The sequence below is a fragment of the Copidosoma floridanum genome, unplaced genomic scaffold (genome assembly GCF_036245765.1).
Source record: "Copidosoma floridanum isolate Cflo_tuat_1 unplaced genomic scaffold, Cflo_Japanese_pri ptg000029l, whole genome shotgun sequence".
Classification (NCBI taxonomy): domain Eukaryota; kingdom Metazoa; phylum Arthropoda; class Insecta; order Hymenoptera; family Encyrtidae; genus Copidosoma; species Copidosoma floridanum.
This window is the reverse complement of record NW_028321906.1, coordinates 4,428,969-4,444,385: the sequence shown is the minus strand read 5'-3', so window position 1 is coordinate 4,444,385 and position 15,417 is coordinate 4,428,969.

Here is a 15,417-nt window from a genome sequence, read left to right as displayed (position 1 = left end):
TTTAGGCTATTGCAGTATGTTTATAAAATTGTTGACGTGATACAAAAGGGTTGTACAGTGGACCATGAGCCTGCGAACATGAATGGTAAAAATAGGATAATTCTTTGAAGGTTACTAAAGTTGTGTACCAAATTTGTTATAGTTAGTATGTAATGTAGTTGTTTGTTAGTAATGCAGTACGCACTGGTTGTTTGTGATGATTCTGGCTTGTAATAATATTTTCGCTTATTTCTATGCATTAATTCTAAGCTATCCTAATGTTCAACCTTATGTTTATCTAACATTATATCTGAATTTAATATTTCAGTTCAACTGTTCCCAGTTAAACTTTTGTATCGATGGTTGTAGAAAAGTATTTTATTTTGCATTTCCGGTCAGCGTGGGCCAGCGTGCATGTAAGTGAATCATGCATGGTCGTAGTACCTTAGCTACGAGCATTAGGTGATTCACCTCTTTGCAGATACACATTGGCCCCTGCGTTTTGTATTTTAAAATCGGCACGGAAAGATTTGAAGCAAGAGGAAAAAAAAATTAATGTGGATACACCGATGTTACACTATGTTGGCTCGATCGTTATATAGGCTACCGATGACAATCGTCTTTCATGAGCAAGCGAAATAAATCGGTTTTTACCCCGCATCGCCAAGATAAGCAAGTGCCATAGAAAAGGGCGTAAAAGTAGGCGTTCGGAATGTTAACGTCTCCGGGGAAATACCAGGAGACGTGTCTAGCCAAAGCACAACCTGCTTCAACTTAAATGAAACATTGTAGTATGTCAAAAAAATCAGTTCTTTTGCTACAATACATATTTTAGATTTATGTGTGGTTGAAGAAAATTGTACATCTTGTTATTCTACGTTTTCGAATCCACAGTTACATCTAAAATGTTATTAATATGGTCTAAATAACGATAGTTTACAGAAATAGTTAAAAACTGATGTAATGGTGATAATATTGATTAATCGAAAAATTTTTTTTTCAACTCGTACAAATATAATTGTACTTTTCTCTCAGGCAAACAATGTGACAGTTGTGCTTATGATAATAAAATTTAATTTTTCACATCAATTTAGCTGCTTCTTTAATATGTATACATGACAAATTCTATGAAGATATTAATTGTAAAAATTTATTAGCTTTTACAGTTTAAAACAGATTTTGTTCATCGTTTAAAAAATTATAATTTTTTAATATGAAAATGAGTCCAATGACAGCAATGTAGATTATTATTATTTTTTTTTTCAAAGGTTTGTCACTTACTTCTAAAGTTAATTGTCGCTTCCTTCTACAAGTATATACGTAGTGCGTATAAAATTTTTGTACAACTAAAACTAGGTAAGAGTTATTTCAGTCCACACGTAAAGGACGCACAGTAACTCTTTTCTGGTTGCAGGTGATTTAAATAAATTTTATAAAAAAATTTCCCTCATATTTACAGTATAAGAATCTGATACAAGTAAATATTCGTTGAAAAAAATTATTAATATGTTTATTTATGTATAATACATTTCTAATAGTACAATATTAACCTTTGCTATTAATTTGTGTTGAAAATCCTTTTTTATCAATTTGTGCATAAAAATCATTTTTGTACCTAAAATTTGCTAAGTAATTCTTCATGTTCTACATTATCTTGAAACGTATAATTTTACAAAATATTTTTAAATCTTGGATTTTAGCGCTTTTTCTAACCTGATGGACGCACAAGCATCGTCTATTGGTGGAATGGTCCTAGTTTCTGATTGGACAGATTCAAAGAGAGTCGATGTCGACGAATATTTTTTTCTGTGAAAAATTGCTGCACGAATCGGTGCCATTCCTCGCCTACAGTCATGTTAGAGAGGAAGTCAGTCTATGGCATTGTTAAAAAAAATTATAATTTTAACTCTCTAAGCTTCTAATCGTGTTTTAGTTATTTCACTGTCACTAGTCAGTCAATTACAAGTTTAATATGGCAGCACTGGGATCAGAGATATTTTATTTTTGTACATTCCAAGTTACAAGTATAAAAATAATTAGGCAAAACACTAAAAAACAATATATCATCAAGTGAATACTAAGAGGTAAACAGAATTTCTATCACGTCCATGTATTTTTTTATAGTTAAAGTAGTGATCATACAAGTTAGTTGAAATAATAAATTATTCATTGACATATTTTCGTATTTAAAAAAAAAATTTTTTTTCAATTAATATTAAACATATTAGGTTGAATAACATTGTATTAATTGTTGTAAAGTGTTAATCGAAAGTTAAAATAAAATAGTTTAAGGTAACGATTAGACACTAGTCGACGAGTTGATAGTAAATATTTTTGTTTTCAATTCATGCAAGTTTTATAGTCAGTGGACTGATTATCTGTTAATCTGGTTTGTCGAAAAATGTTATAGATGTCACCAATTTTTAAGTTAAAGGTTCTAACCTATTATTTACCACGTGTAGACAAACCGGATGAACAGATCAAGTTTCAAGGTTTTATTAACTGAGTTTATGAACTTGGATGATATTTGAGCTGACGTGACGTATTTTTTACATTTACTTGTAGAAGGCTTGGAGCTATGTACTAAATAATTAAGAATCATAAAAAATTTTAATCACCAATTATTAAAATGTGTCAACTGTAACAAATATTTTAGTTTGAAAATTTTTTTTGATGAAACAAAGGATCAAAAAAATATACCATATCCATTCAATTTTGTTTCGAATGGCTTACAAATTTTGATGTCTTGTTTAGCATCAAATATCGTTAAAAGTTCCGAGTATACGTATCTGAGCAAATGCTGTAATTTGAGCCTGTTCTGTTATATGTTTGAATTTTTTTTTTTTACTTATACTCAGTTAAAACTGCTGACTCATTACAGTGGAAAAAAACATCTTAGAAAATAAGAATGCACTTTTATTTTAAAGCTCTACTATTGCGTTGCGTACGAAAATTCTAGTAATAATCGTTTAATTTTTCGTAATTGAAAATATTTATAAAAACGAATACAATGACAAAAAGACTTAAATTTACGCAATACATAAATAAAATAATTGTTGTAACGGAATTTTTACGGTGAATTTTATCTTTATTTAATCTTGTAATTTTTTTACTTTCTGTGATCATACTTAATGTACATGTTTTTAACAAATTTTTTTATTTCAAACAATATGAGTCAAAATTAAAAAAAAAAAATTCAATTTGACAGTTACAATTTTTTCAATTAAATCATAAAAAATAAGAAATTACTAAACATTTAAAAAATATTTTTTTCAGTGGTGGGAGAATCTTTCAAGTTGTTTTTCTGATTGAAATAGTGATAGTATTAAATGTATGTTACAGAAAATATCAACGAATGATCTAGCTGATATGCATGATAACAAAGAAGATACTTTGTCACATTATCTTGCAAGAGCAAATAACACAGTAATCGCATCTTACTTTTATCATCTATTTGCGATGTAAATGCATAAATTATACAGGCAACCCATTAATTGTGGATGCAACCACTACTAACAGTTAAGAATTGGTGAATCTTTTCTGGATAAAGGAGATGTATTTTCAAATGCATATCATAAAAATGCAAGTGAACCCTTGCATATAGCTACAAAAGGACCAGACAAAAATGGTTTTACTGTCTTGCACTCTGCAATGCTAAGCAACTCAGGTATTATATTTTCCTCAATTACATAAACAACATGAAAATTTAATTAACCGTAGATGAATCGTTTATTATTTGTATCAAAAATATATTTATGCATTTTTAATACTTTCTACACGTCCGTCTGTAATTAAAATTTAATTTATTTTAATTTATATAACATTTTATTAGACCAAGTTTTACTAGATTTTAATAAATTATCTAAACTTACAAAACTTACATTTTCATAGTTACATAGTTCATATTTAAATGTAGTATCGTTGTGTTACGACCTCGGCCATCTGCCAATAAAATCATATTTATTTGTTTTAAAAATGTAATGAAGTAGAACAAAATTTTAGTCTAGGGTAACAGTTTTTTTTTTTTTTATTTTACTTTTTCAAGCTTTAATATTTAGATTATTTAATAAAATTAGAATGTATGCTAATAATTTTACAGACGTGTTTATAGTTATCTCACTAAATAAGTGTATTTTTAAAACAGCACTTTGCATAGTATTAATTTTCAATTCAACGTTATTACAGTGAGCTTAAAAATTTTTTAAATTAATTTTTACAGATTATTCGAATGAAAATCACAGCAGTAAACTTAAGTTTGTAAAAACATTGATCGGTTTGGGCTTGGATGTCAACGATACTACCAGAAATCGATCGACCCCATTACACTTAGCGAGATTCTGGACTTACTGCTTGATTCTGGTGCCAACCTTGATGCAGAAAATCGAAGCGGCAAAATACTACTGTTTTTAGCTTCAATGCATGGAAATTTAGGAACAAGAAAATGATTACTCAAAGCTGGAGCAAAAATCGACAAAACTGACTCCACGGATATGACACGCTGACATCACGCTGCTAAAAAGTTACGAGATAGCGAAGCTCTTATTAGATCACGGTGCTACAATAAATATTATCAGGGTGTCCAGCGGTCATGGAAACCTGGAAGTCATGGAAAAGTCATGAAATTTTTTTTTACCTGGAAAGGTCATGAAAAGTCATGGAATCACATTATGAACCTGGAAAATTAATTACGATTGTATATATTAAAAAAAAAATCGTTCAATTAGAACTTAACCATCGGTATAAATATGTGCCTCCTTAAAACCGTATGCACCCTTTCAATACAACTCTTTGAAACTAATAATTGAGCTTTTTATGAACAGAATCATAAAGCCAGAAGTCATAAGTGGTACCGAGTTTTATAAAATTGATGTTGAAAACAAAGCTAATCTTCTGGTATCTGATAAAATTGATGTGGATTTTACAACAAAAGACGCTTTAAGATCTTCTAAAAATTTGACGAAACTTGAAATATTACAATTTAAAGAACAATGCAAAGCTTGCATTCAAAAGTTTTTAATAAAAAATGCTTGACAGATCACCCATAAAATTTCCATTAGTTCGAGGAATTTCTTGCCTTGATCCGAGTATTTCCATGTCATCCCGAGGAAAGTCACGTTTGAATTTAACTTTAACTATTTTCGTTGAGAATAAAATAATTTCTGGGATAGAAGCAGATCGTGTCAAGACTGAATATCTTTTTTTTTTTTGCAATAACAAAGATATTCAAGATCGATTTAAAAAATTTACGAAAAAAAATGAACGGTTGGGTAACTTTTGGGTTAATTTAATAACAATTTATTCAAATGACGATCAAAACTTTTCAAATTTGTTAAAATTTATAAAAATCGTTTTTATTTTGTCACATGGTAATGCGTCTCTTGAAAGAGGTTTCAGTGTAAATAAATACTGCCTAGTAGAAAACCAATTAAACAGATCTTTAATCGCTCAGAGAGCCATTTGTGATGCAATGTTTGATTACAAAGGTCAAATAGATTTAGGCCTCATTGATAAGGATATGATTCATGCAGCTAGAAATGCTCATAGTTTGTATAAAGAAGCTGTAAAAAAAGAAAAAAAAGAAAATGTAGAAAAAGAAGAATTAAAAAGAAAGAAAGCTGAAGACACCAAGCAAATTCGAGAGTTAGAAAATGAAAGACAAAAAGTACTAGAAGACTGTGCCAAAAAAACTGCGTTGTTAAATGAAAAAATATTTGAAATGAAAAAAAAAACAAATTTAAATTTGAAAAATTGTTTGGAGTTGAGCTTAAATATCTATAGAAAACATATATGTAACATGCGTAATTTATTGCCTTAAAGATAAAACCTTTTGTTAAAGTCTATAAATGTAAACAAAGTTTTAAAAAATTTATTTCTAGTTGGCGTTTTTAATGCAATTGCTTTGTATAAATGATTAAAAATAAATAAAATATTTTTCTATAAAAGAATTGATTCGATATTAACACTTGATTTTTATCACGATATTTTTCTTTCAACCTGGAAAATTTGAGTTTGGTCATGGAAAGGTCATGGAAAAGTCATGGAATTTTTTTACCGTGTATCGCTGGACACCCTGATTATGGATAAACCACAGCTCAATCGACTTTGGTGTTGCTTGAAGCATTGTCGCTTGGATTATGCTTCAACAAGACGATACAATAATTTTTACGATGAAGTTATTGAAAGAAATCGTCTGCATCAGGTGACTATTCCTATAATTTTATATATCTTCGCGTGTGAAAGACAATAAGAGGCATCGACTCTTCCGTACGAAAAGTGTCGGTTTGGATTTTAAGGCAATATAGGGTCAACATTTAAATTATCAACTGATCGCGTGCTGAAAAAAGTAATTCAGAACTAAAATCAAACAAGCTGTAAAACTGTTCGATGTATCCTCTTTGTCAAAGTCGAGTAGCTGTATAATTGCCCAAAACATGAATAATTCGTATTTTTAATACAAGGTTAGGTCGATTTTCATTGTTCACATATTAATGGTTTAGGTGAGATAGGATAAGTAATGTCTCATAAACTTTAAAAATTACGACTCAAGTGCTACCACGTGTACGTCAGCTTGTAAGTTTTTCTGATCTACCGAAATTTTATGACAGTTCAATCAATTTCAACAATTGAAGTATGGATTGACTTCTTACATCATCGTTCATTGTCTAGTTGTAGTTGTATGAAATTCAAAAAGCGGTCACATTACTTTTAAAAGTTAAAACTATTTCTACTAATCTTGACGTTACTTCATTAATGGAATAAATTAAACACAATCTTTTTTCTTCAGTTTCTAAGAAAAAAACGTATGTCCAATATTTTTTAATAATTTACCTAATTTATCTAATATACTGTTTTTATTTTTCTTCATACTGCAGTTTATTGAATACACAAATTAAATTATTTATTCAAGAATCATTTACGTTTTGAAATTTTTTCAAAATTCTTTACAACTTTAGAGAGAACAATACTACAGAAGAAAAATTATCTACTTCAAAATAGTATTGAAGAAAAAAATTACTTAAAGTTGAAACTATTTCGTTTTTTTGTTACCGACTACCAACTATACATTTACCAATCAAACTTCTTTGTTTAGCGGGTAATTTATTCATAACTTTAAATCACTTGTCTTACGCAAAGTAAATTGGTATTTAAGTCAATCTTTGATAAAAAGTAATCTCCAAACAATCTCGTACATATAAGTAACATTAATCTTGAAATTCAGTGTTTACAATTCATCTATGTACACTAGACGGCCCAATATTTCCGACCCCTCCGTCGAGTTGAGTGACACTGAAGTCATATACTGACATATTAGGGTGTCCATTATTTATCAATTTAGATTTTTTCATCATGCATCCTATTAATTTGAAATATTTGTAATACGCCGCTTTATTGCCTTGTAATGTATGACGTAGCGCTCCTTATTATACAAAGTCGTTTTGAGCTTTTGCTGTTTGGAGTGAGGTGGGACCATATGTTGTGCGAAGAGAAGTTAACCTTATATAATCATCGCGAAGAGCCACTGGACACTCCAGATCTACTTCCAATATGTGGCCATAACCATCATCTGGTACATCGAGGAAGTTTGACTATGTAATGTGATCAACCCAGTGGAAGTCTCCTTTTGATATTGGCTGCGTCATTGCCCATCCATATAAGTTGTTTGCGTCAAAGTACATGAGATATTTATCGTTTTTCTCGAGATTGTAACCTGTCCCCATTTACTTGTTGGCTTTGGCGTAGCGGTTGCAGACATACAAGCTGAGCAAAAGTTTTCAAAGATGTCTGCTGAGAGCAAAACGCCAATCTTAACATACAGATCAGAGTTATCTCCCAGCGTTTAAGTTGTAGGTTGGGGCTCTCACTTTCTCTCTTTTTATTTTTATATAGAGTTTTACCTCCTTAAAGTATTCAAATTAATTAAGTCAACAAATATAATATAAACTCTTGGAGTCTCATGTTGATAGTAAATTTAAAAGAAGTTGTTTGGTCTTGTTATTATTCTCAAAGGTAAATTATGAGTATTAAATTTTTTTCTGCTCTCTCTTTCTGTTTATTTTATTTGAACTATTTAAAAACTCTTTCTTTTCTTTCATAAGTAGAAACCTACTTTTTGTCGTGGGAATAGTGTATCGATCTGTCAGTCGATGTCGCTCCCTTCGTGCAGCCCATTTTTGAACAACGCTTTTCTTATCTCCAAGACGGAAATCTGGGAGTCATAGTCATTTTCCTCCATCGACAATTTCCCCGGGGACGCCATTTTCCCCAGAATGCGGAATTTTCCCCATAATATTCAAATGCTCCATTTGAATGAAGAGTATAGCGAGAATTTTCTTATTTTACATATCTAAAGTTGTAATTTTTTTAAACCAAATTAACTTGAGTTCAAATACTTTTTAACCAACTATAGGCATTTTGCATTACTATCCTTTGTCAATCTTTGTCCTTCGCAGTTCAAACGCAACTTTGGAAAAAAAAAATTGTGTTTTCAATATTGAATATGAGTTGTTTACACAATAATATCAACCAGTGGACTACCTTTTGCAGTCTTAAAATTTTGTTTACGTTCTCAACTATCAAAATATCTCTTTCACATCGCTTGAGGTAAATTTTGACTTTTTAAGCAAGAAACAAACTTATTTTCTCATTTTTCTCGATTCAATTTTAATTGCCTTCATCAATCATTAACAAAAATCACAAGAATATTTACAGATGTTACAAAATATTTACAGAGGCTTTAATGTTTACGGAAGAAGTAGTTCTAATAATAATTATAATCAGAATTCACTTTTTTTATGATTCTTCTTTTGGCTCTTAGCTCTTCGTCACTTATCACTGATTCTTGGTTTTGTCTCTTCACGTTTCCTGTATTTTTTTTCTTCTTTCTTTTGGTAACTTTATCAACAATCTTTTCAGAGAGTTTGGACACTTTATTCTGTAAAACAGTAAAAATTAGTTCTAGATAAATTATAAAATACTTTCAACCTGGGCTACAAAGTTAATTGTTGTTTGTGTTAAGTTTGTCCTTTTATAAAATTATTATGAACAAAATTAGATAAAGCTTTGAGAATTTCTTTATTGAGTTACAATTTACCATATTTTTAAATTTTAGAGTAAGCTAATAAATATAAAAAAAAAAATTAAAAAAAAGAACTTCCGACATATGCTCTAACAGTGACTAAGCATTTTTCCATCAAAAGTTACAGCATAGTTAACTTTTTACTGAACAAAATTGAGTCAAAAAAATGCTACGATAGAGGTAACGCAATACTAAACAGACGTATATTAGAATATATAAAAACAAGAAAACAACATCGATACGAATATAACCATACATTGTCATTTCATATGTTAAAAGCATAGGCCAGTTTTGACTGTTAATGTTTTTTGGTTTAACGTAAATTCTACATTATCTTTCCTAAAAAGTTGTACATGAGCTTTTATAATTTGAAATTTCATGTGAACTTGATTTTACAAATAATCAATATTTTTTAATAACTGTTCAAAATTTAAGTAGATTTGATAAATATTATTACAATAGTCGTACCTTTGACTAGGGAGTCATGAAAGAACCACCTCAATATTTACTATTTATTCCTACCAAGTTTTGTGTACACGTTGCTTTGTTGAAGTAGTTTCCTGATCTAAAAATAACAAAAGCTCCAGTTAGTAAAAAAAAATTTCTTTTATTACTCTCATGTCAATACATTTTTACACACTTGAATCATGCATACTATCACTTTTACTTTTATTTAAAAAAAAAAAAAAAAAATTGATTTACCTGATACTACCTTATGACTGGCTAGTGTCAGATAACTTGTATTGTAAAATATATGTTCCATCAGCTCTGTGCCTAAAACTGTAGATGTTGATGGTAAAGGTGGTGGAGGTTTGAGCTGGTAGTTTATTTGAATCTGTATATTTGTAGGTGTTTCTTAGCTTAAATGTAAACTAGTTAACTGACTTTGATTACTAGTTAAAGGTTGTTTATCAACTGAATTTTTTTGTGCTGAAAAAAAAATTCTTCTACATTTGTTACAGAGTTTAAATCCTATAATAGTAGTATCCATATCCAACTGCTCATAGATAGCTTCAGCTTCTTCTTTTGTACAAATAATTTTATTTGAGCTGCCACTTTACTAAGGTTTTTTTTGAAATAGTTGCAGTACTGATCACCGAGAGTATTAATTCGTCGAGTAAGCGGTTCAGGTCTACTGAGCGCATCAGGTTATTCAGTGTCCCTAAAGTTGCACTCATAACTTGAGAGGCTGAATTGTATCCATGATTTTCTTGATTTTTACGTTCATTGTATTGTTTCTTCTAAGATTCTTGTATTGTGAGGCCTTTGTTCTTGCAACATACGCATACCTTACTGGTAAGCAACAGAATGACTATTTGATTCTATATTTGACAATGCAATGGTTTCTTAGCTTGTACTTAAGTTTGAGGAAAGTATCCAGCTACGTGGCCTCATATGCCACACATTTGGCAAATTATTTTAGTCAGATAACAGTTGTCATTACTGTGCCCTTGCTTGTTGCAAATATTACAGAATAACAGTGTTATAGATATGTTGGTGCAATTTTTTGCAGTATGATTCAAGGTATTATACAATTGGCATATGATTTGAGTGTTTTGATTATTGTTCCAAAAGCAGTCTCTTGCCGTATTGCCTACCTTTCTGCATATTTGACAAATTTATTGTTTAAATCTACATTGTTCTTCAGTGTAATTATTACGTTGACAAATTCCAAATTTTTTGGTACTGTCTTGATTTATTGTTTTACATTTGTCTGTTGTGCGGCCTCTCTTTTTACACAGTTGGCAGATGATTTTCAGTACTTTTTATATTCTATTTTAACTCCTTGATAACGTAAAGCTCGTTATACGAGTATTTTTTCCTCTCTCATATATATTGTTAGTTTATCATTTATTTCATGATTGGCAATAGCGTTTATTTCGGTCTCAATTTCTGGTTTTAGTATGTTTTTAAAACACTCTGCAGTGCTTTGTTCAAGAGCTGCGGTCAATACTGCTGGTGGAACAGCTCCATCCTTTAACCCTTTAGCTTCTAAAATTCGTTTTTGTTTACCCGGATTCTATAAGCGTAAGTTATCACTGACTCGTTATTTCTTTGAAATTTATCGCCAACTTTCCCTTGTAGTTAAAGTATGGTTTTTGCTTTTCACGTCGACATTTTCAAAGACTACTCCATTTACACCGAATGTACTCGTCCAACTAGCTTGCTTCTCAAAAGCTTGGTCAGATTGGCTTCGTCTGTGGCGCTTACTATTTCCTTATCTTCTTCACAACCTTCAGGAATTACATTTAATAGCAATTTCCTCCATCGGGTTCGGGTACCATCTTTAGGGAATCCTTTAATGTGACAGTTTGAGCTGCCATATTTTTTACTAAAGGATTTTCAGGTCTTGGTACAGGAGACTTGATTGTAAAGGGTGAGAATCTTTCTTCTTTTACTTTAATAGCAGTATTATTAAGAGTACCTTCGCTATATTCTCTCGCCTTAGAGTGAAATATATTGGCTTAACGTATCGTTTCGTCTAATTCACTATTATCACTATTTTCAATATCCAATTATTAGACGCTTAAACTTTGATCAAAAAGAAAATCTGAATTATCTCATAGTTTGCTTTCACTGATATCTAAATTTTGGTAATGAGGCTGGTATTGTGCATATTTATCGACATCACCTTCGAGTGTTTAGCTTTGCAATGCTTGTTGCCGACTAATACGTTTTCTGCTTATTACTATAAATAATAATGAGTGTGCGTATTATTAAGTGTAACAGATTAAACTTCTAACTTAAACTTTAATATTTTCAATCTTTCCATACGAATGTTGACTTTTTTAAACGAGGGAGTTTGATCGATGGTAAACGTATGACAGTCCTATTGTAGTCTAGCATACACTTATAATAAATTATTTTTCAAAAAATAGAAGGGATTCCTATATAAAGTTTCTGGTTTACTTGCTGCAAAGTCTAAAACGATCCAAGCGGAAATACAATTGCCAGAATCTAGATCAAACAAAAGATAATCATTATTGTTCAATAATCTTACAGCGATTTACAGATTTTATTCAATGTTCAGGGCTAAATCGCAAAAAGTGACAAGAATAATGCTGGTCGTGTCAGTTTTGTAGTATTTTACAATACCCTTTTTTGTATGGAATAGTTTTCAAAATTCCAGATCTCCATCCGTTTTTCTGGAAAAAGTAAACTTATATTTTTTAACCTATATCAAATGCTTCTGCTAAATTAATAGCTACTGAGCAAGTTAAAAGCGGCCTTTTCAAATACTGTAAGGCTTATTTTTACCTGTGGCACAATTCAGACACTGATAAGTGCTATTTACTCTATATGCAGTTGTTCAAATAAATCACTCAGTTCGTCGAAACTGGTATCCTTCTTATCTGTTACGTCGAAGACGGCGTAGGAGTAAATTTTGTATTTAGGCCTAAGCTTCCGCTCAATAGCCTGGGGACACGACAGCAAGGGTTGAGGACGGAGCACAGGGTAAATGATTATAGAAGGGTTAGCTAGCTACTTCGCCATCGGTATTTATACCCACGGCACGTAACTGGCTATTAATTTGGAATTGGTAAGTTGGTTCCTTTTTAGGAGTCTATAGTCGTTGGTTGTCGGTATTTTACTAGCGACGCACAACGTATGGTTTTAAAAATGGGGTTGGCTAACTAAGAGCTGGCTGTTTGGCCGTTGGTATTTACACCAACTGGCACAAAACTTGATTTTTACTTAGAGGCTAGTTGTTTGGCCATCGGCATTTGCACCAACCGGCACATAACTTAGCGTTGCTTGATGTTTAAATATAGGCTAGTTGCTTGGCCATCGGAATTTTCACCAATATGCACACACCTTAGCGGTACTCGATTTTTATTATTTTTTAATTAAAAATTTTCCTTCACCACCTGCTTGGCCATTAATATCCGGATTAAACGGCACGCAATAGTGGGTTTTACGCGAAGAGAAAAACTATTGGGGGATATACAATAATTAAGTTTGAAGAAAATATTATTACTTACTTTTATTAAAAGAGAAAAAAAAGGGGGGTACAAGTGGCTTTCGAAGCAAGATCCGGGTGGCCGGATATAATTGAAATCGAAACTGCGGACCAGATTCTCCAGGTCACGAATAGACTTCGACCAGATTCTCCAGGTCGTGTATTCTAGTCTGGCTACTGCTCTCGGTCTTTTACCAAGCTGGCCTGACCATTGAATGCATCGACCGGATTCTCCAGGTCGTGTGCCTTTAGTCTGGCTACTGCTCTAGGTATACACCCAAGCTGGCCTGACCATTAATCGAATTTTTTTTTTTAGACTGAGCTGTTCGTGCAGGAGGCCATGGGCTTATATAGCCGAAGATCTTGCCTCCTTATCATTGCCACTATGGCCAGAGACGACGAGACGCACATAGATTCTTAGAATTAGTCTGCATCATCTCGAGGCAGGGAGAGGGAAAGATTTTCTATATGTTTTCCGTCTTCCTTTACATATGCTGTTTTGGTTTTGGGGTGACGCTTACTTGCTAAAGAATATAGAAAGTAGTGGTAGAGGTGTAGCACACTGTTGTCAAATCTCGTTGCATGAACGCTGGTCGATGTGTGGATCAACATCCTGGCTCGAGCGTAGGCTTATTTACGAATGGTTAAGACACAGAAGAGGAAAAGGATAGAAATTAATTATTAAGTTTCATCAGGCGATGTCGACGCATAAGGAGGGAGGGAGATGTAGACTAGTTCTTCTTTGTCTTACTCGGTCTCTCCTTATACGTGTGTCACAAAGCCTTAGCTTCGGTACTTGGTATATGTGTGAGCGTATGTCATTTAGGTCGATACGAAAACGCGGCCTTACGAGGAGGATAAGAAGAGGAGGAGGGGAAAAAAGTACGTCGTGCGCAGCCTCGATGTAACAGCGTATAACATAATATTTTGGGCAAATTAAATCACAACATTTTTTAAAAAATAATCCGAGAATTGATTTGCCAGTTCTTCTGTATCCAATGTTTTACTTGTTCCTCTAATAAAATGTTTAACTTGAATTTGACAAGCCAAACATTTGTTTGCCATTGAGTTTTCTTCAACGGACATGATGAATCTGAAAAAATGTAAAAATGTAAAAAACAAAAAATTTAACATCATAAAAGTTTTGTATTACATTAAACTAGATGTTTATCTACTGATACATTTTATTTCATCATAGTACAGTAGTTATAAAAAAATGTATTTATTGACACATTTTTTTTATTCAACAATAGGTTTGTATTTCATTTATGTTTATGTTGAATGGATTTTCTTATGGTCCTTATTTGAAATACGGTTAAAAAAAGTTTCAAGAACATACACTATGTGCATGCAAACTAGCGACTCGCAATCAATAAAAATAATTGACCGAAAAGCTAAAACATTATACTATTTGAAAATCAGCTCACAAACAACGCAAAATAGTTACCTGCACAAGATATTTCTGAAATATATACGATAAATGCTGTACTATTTCTTGTGACGAGGATTTTTCTAGCCGAAAAACAGCCGTCCCAGATCCCCTCACAAAACTCTTACTAAATTTTTAACTGTTAAATAACGTTTAATGTCATTTAAGTTTGTTTTCAGCTTCAAACCAAAAACTGTGGATTACAGTCTCACGCTCCTTCACAGGCTGTGTGACAGCAGATAGTCCAACTATTTGTTTGTTTTTAAAAAAAGGAAGGAAGAAATAGAGTGTTGAATATAATATCCAGGTTAACTTACCTTTCTTTCCACTAATTATTAATTCGGATGACCAATTCGGATGACTTGTACTTCTTCTTTCCGTTGGATTTATAATTATTTATTTTATAATAATTTAAATTCTTTTTCTAATTAGTTTTGTGTCACTTTATTTTACGTTACTTGTATACATATAAAAGGAAACAGAGAAAAGACGAAACGTCTGGTTAATCTTTTAATATAAGTTATTAACGTCTGCACTTGATGAGCGGCAGCGGGCTACTGACTAAAACGCCATGCAAAGAAATGCACCTTGCACGAAGTTTTGGTTAAAACTTCTTCGGCTTACTTGCTATGGGGCCGGTACTTGCTGACTGCATGTGTTTAAGCTTCATGGCTCGCTTCGGTTGTCACTTGACACTTCCAAGAGCCACGAAGTACACAGTCAGCTTTGTTAGGCGACAACTCTCTTTGAGTATGACTCTGTAAAGAGTCTTAAAATTTTATCATTGGGAATGAAATATAACAGAATAAAATAGAATAAAAATAAAAATTTATTAATTTACGCAAGTCGTCACCTAACACTAGCCATGTCCCTACACTCTGGATATCTCTCCTCCGGGAGGTCTGCCACAGGTCTCTGGCTCGGTAACACCAAACACTCCTGAAATGAAAATAGAAGGGGGCAAATGGGGGC